Source organism: Haemaphysalis longicornis, unplaced genomic scaffold (genome assembly GCF_048455015.1).
Source record: "Haemaphysalis longicornis isolate Haplotype H1 unplaced genomic scaffold, Haemaphysalis longicornis Haplotype H1 scaffold_2, whole genome shotgun sequence".
Lineage (NCBI taxonomy): Eukaryota > Metazoa > Arthropoda > Arachnida > Ixodida > Ixodidae > Haemaphysalis > Haemaphysalis longicornis.
In genome coordinates, this window is record NW_027526295.1 from 194429892 (window position 1) to 194434718 (window position 4827).

The following is a 4827-nucleotide window of genomic DNA, read 5'->3' on the forward strand; positions in this document are numbered from 1 at the left end:
ATATATATATATATATAATATATATATATATATTGTAAGCATTCTCGACCACACTCCCGGCGGTGGAGAACTCCAGAGGACAATTCCCGCACCTCGTCTTCATCTGTACATACTCATCAGCACCAGCCATGCGGCACTGTTCCATCATCTTCTACGGACATGATCATCATCATCGTGTGTTCTGCGGTGCTTGCGGCTCGAACGCCTCAGTAAACGCCGTTGCTAGCCCTTGTCTCTCAAGTGGTGGAGGGCGCGTCTCGGTCCCGCTGTGTACCTCTCCGTTCACACTCCTGGAGCTCCGCTCGGGTCGCCGTTTAGCACGCCTGGCCATGCCTATGACACAGGAATCGGCCAACAGAACCCAGGATCCGAACCCACGACCTCTAGAAAACGCGTCTGGTCCAATGACCACTACGCTACCGGCGGGGCTGTTTCCCGTCCACTTTCTCGGGTATTTAGGTTAAGGATATTCTCTCTCTCTCTCTCTCTCTCTCTCTCTCTCTCTCTCTCTCTCTCTCTCTCTCTCTCTCTCCATATATATATATATATATAAGAGAGAAGAAAAACTTCGAACAAGGTAAAAGCACGATTGTGGCCTACGTTTCAGCAAAGAGAACTTGCTTTCCTCAGGACAAGCCACCAGGACAAGCCACCAGGCTTAGAAGAGTATGCAGTGATGACAGTGACTACGTAGAGCACCTAGACGAACTAAAGGCCACCCTTATGAACAGGAACCACCCCGAAAGCTCGCTCCATCAGGCGTACCAACGTGTGTCTAATCTCAAAAGAGATGACGTTCTCAAGAAACAGCGGCAAAACGAAAGCGCCAGGCCACCTGCCCTAATAACTAAATTTTCAAACGCCCTCCCAAACGTAAACAATATACTGCGGAAGTACTACCCCATTTTAGCCAGTAACGACCGACTTAAAAAGACTTTCCCGGAAGCCCCAAGGGTTACCTACCGGAGAAACAGGAATCTAAAAGATATTTTAGTGCATGCTAAAACAGGGCCTTCAAAGCAACCAGTCATAGCCAGCTGCTCCCACCCCAGATGCAAGACTTGTAGGCACCTGCAAACAGACTGCGTTGTAAAAAGCACAGCCAGTAATTATGTCCACAAGATTAATTCAAGTTTTACGTGCACTTCATCCAACAGGCCCTGAGGAAAGCAAGTTCTCTTTGCTGAAACGTAGGCCACAATCGTGCTTTTACCTTGTTCGAGGTTTTTCTTCTCTTGTGTTCTCTACCATCTTCAAAGTTCTACTACTCCCTATATATATATATATATATATATATATATATATATATATATATATATATATATATATATATATATATATATATATATATATATATATATATATATATATATATATATATATATATATATATATATATATATATAATCAGGAACTCCGCAAAGTTCGGTACGACTCCTCCCATCGCCCTGTTCGCTTTCGACCGGGAGAAGAGGTGCTTCTTTGGACTCCTGTTCGAATTCCTGGCCTTTGCGAAAAATTTCTGCACCGCTTTATGGGCCCCTTTATGTGCCTCATTCCCGCTTCCGGAAAAAACGGCGCATTTTTTCTCGACTTGAATTTTGTATTATTTATTCCTGCATAAAAAAAGGCAATCATACCTCATTCGGCACTATAAAACACTGTTAAAACGCCAAACAGCACTGGTAATAAGGACTGCAACTTTGATATATATATATATATATATATATATATATATATATATATATATATATATATATATATATATATATATATATATATATATATACATATATATACAGAAGATAGATCGGCAGTCTACAACGCCAAAGGAGGCATAGGGATGTGGTTAGGCTGTTTTTTTTTACTACGGTTAATGAAGTTAACATTTTTCTTTAATATACGGAGAGAAAGAAAGAAAAACAGGCGCCCAGAGTGGGGACCGAACCCATGCCTTTCGATTGGATCTCGAATGCCTTACCAATTCGGCTATCTGGGCGACTGTGTTCTCCTTCACTTTCTGGGCTATTTATATTTACTAGAAGTGTATCTAACGCTTGAGGGTGGTAGCCAGCGCCACTCTGACTACACGGGGCGAAGGGGACCTTCTTTTCAACCCCCGGGGCGTGACTCGAACGTCTACAGCCTGTCATGAGCGGGTAACTGGCGGGAAGCCCTCTTATGCTACCTAGGCATCAAGGCTGCCAGAACCGAGACCCTCGCTAGGCTTTCGCAGAATAATATAGTAAGAAGATGAGGGGCTCGTTGAGGAAATACAGAAGATAGGTCGGCAGTTTACAACGCCAAAGGAGGCATAGGGCTGTGGTTAGGCTCTTTTTTTTTACTACGGTTAATGAAGTTAACATTTTTCTTTAATATACGGAAAGAAAGAAAAACAGGCGCCCAGAGTGGGGACTGAACCCACGCCTTTCGATTAGATCTCGAATGCCTTACCGATTCGGCTATCTGGGCGACTGTGTTCTCCTTCACTTTCTGGGCTATTTATATTTACTAGAAGTGTATCTGACGCTTGAGGGTGGTAGCCAGTGCCTCCTTTGGCGTTGTAGACTGCCGACCTATCTTCTGTATTTCCTCAACGAGCCCCTCATTTTCTTACTATATATATATATATATATATATATATATATATATATATATATATATATATATATATATATATATATATATATATATATTTATATATATATATAACTCGAGAAATACTGTCCTAATCACTAAAGTGTCAATGAGGCACTTGTAGGTAACCACGAGTGGCATCTAACTGCGGTATTTTCGGCGATAAACTAATAATTGCGTACACATTTATTCTGACTGATAAAGGAAAGCCGTGAAATATGAAAAATACCACGCGACGGCGCCTCCGCGCGCACCGTAAAGCAACGCCCTCAAACAGGCTGCCACTGATTTAGCCAGAATGAAATAGACAAAAAAAAAGAAAGAAGAATTTTTTTTTTTTTTGAATTCGCGACCGAGTTTGTTTTTTATCTGCACACGCGTCCCGCGAATCTTGCTGCTGCTGCTCGTTCCATGCATGCTATTATCAAGGTGATGCGTTGTCTCTTCGGGCGGCTAACACGCAAAGCAGTTGCTTTCAATCAGCTTTGTTTGGGGACGCTGCTTCACAATGCGCGCGTAAGCGTCGTCACGTGGTATTTTTCATATTTCGCGGGTTTCCTTTATCAGTCAGAATATATGAGTACGCAATTTGTTCGTCGCTGAAAATAGCGCAGTTAGATGCCCCTCGTGGTTACCTACAAGTGCCTCATTGACCTCTTAGTCATTAGGACAGTATTTCTCGAGTTAGATAATTAATTACAATTATTTAATTAAGTTTTATTAATGAAAAAATTACACTCCACTCCTTCACAGTACTGCAAACATTATGCACTAGGTTTTCTTCGAGTTACGCAATTTCTCGTTTTTTAAATCTTGGTGCATGATAGTTGGGACACCCTGTGTATATATATATATATATATATATATATATATATATATATATATATATATATATATATATATGTTTTGTACTTTGCGTTTAATACTAGCGCTGCTCTTAGGGCCGGCACAAAATACTTTTTTCTGTTGCAGGTTTGCAGGTGGTAGGTAGCTGTCCTAGGCAATACTCGCCCCTCGGCTTTTCGTCCATCAGCATTCTAATTTCCTTTTTGTCGCCTCGATAGCCGTGAAGTTAACTCTCTCTGTGCTAACCTTAAATCCTAGGGCTTCTGGAAGCCGAACATTTCCCTCATGTACATTTGTATGGATACACCCACATTCCAACAATATGGGCCGCATAGTTTCTGTTTCTTTTCCGCAGACCAGGCATACCCCATCATTTCGTGTATACTTCCCCACAAAGCTCTTAGTTCTCAAGCAAAGCACTGCCTTTGGAATGATCGCAGCAAATTTTCTTTCTGATGTCCAATTTTTCTTCCCTGTACATCTCTAACGACGTTTGGATTCCATTTTTTTCTCTCCATTTATTTGTTTCTATCTGCCTTGCTTCTTTTTTGGTTTCATTGGTTGTCTTTCCGTATTTCATCGTTATCCTTCTGGTCTTCCTTAGCCACTGAGCGCCCTCGCTTTTCATGTATAGGTACCTAAGAACCGTAGCTCTGTACGTATACGTTGATCTATTGTTCTCAACTTCCCCTCAAACCATATTTTACTCTGAGCTTCTCCAACTTCAAAGACACCCAGCACATATTTCCCTGCCCTATTTCGTTAGTTGTCTTACCATGCACTCCTCAGGCCACACCGCCTAGCGTTCTCTGGTTCACTTCAAGGCATGATAGAGCGTCTGATTTTAGGCAGAGTACTGCATCCGCAAATGTGAGTCCCGGAACCATTACTCCTTTCCACATTCCTCTCACTACTTCATATTTGTTATATCCCCACAGATCTCCATGCTTCATTACAGCTGCGTATCGCTTTTTTTTAAAGTTGCTTCTAGTGAGTTCCTAAGTAGTTGTCTCCTTCATTTATCCACACTCCCAAATATTTGTTTTCCTTGACTCTAGGTAATTCGTCATGCTGAATTGACACTGCGTCAGGACAAGGGTAATTGAAAACCATTATTCCCGATTTCTCAGTGCTAAAATTTAACCCGAGGTCTGTGGCTTCCTGGCCACTAATATTTATGAGCCGTTGCATATCGCTCTGGTTAACAGCTAAAAGAATAATGTCGTCTGCGTATAACAATTTTGAAATACGCTGCTGTACCACTTCCCCTTGCCACATATGTGCTATAGGTTGAAGCCTTATTGACTTGCTTCCAGGTTCTTTTCTAACCCCACCATGTAAAGC

General features: G+C 41.7%; 1 non-coding gene across 1 annotated transcript; it reads right to left on the reverse strand.

Moving 5' to 3' along the window:
* Positions 1-1927: 1927 nt before the first annotated feature.
* On the reverse strand, positions 1928-1999 carry Trnag-ucc (transfer RNA glycine (anticodon UCC)). Its single transcript has one exon. It is a non-coding gene; the product is annotated as a tRNA-Gly (tRNA).
* Between the last annotated feature and the right edge of the window lie 2828 nt (positions 2000-4827).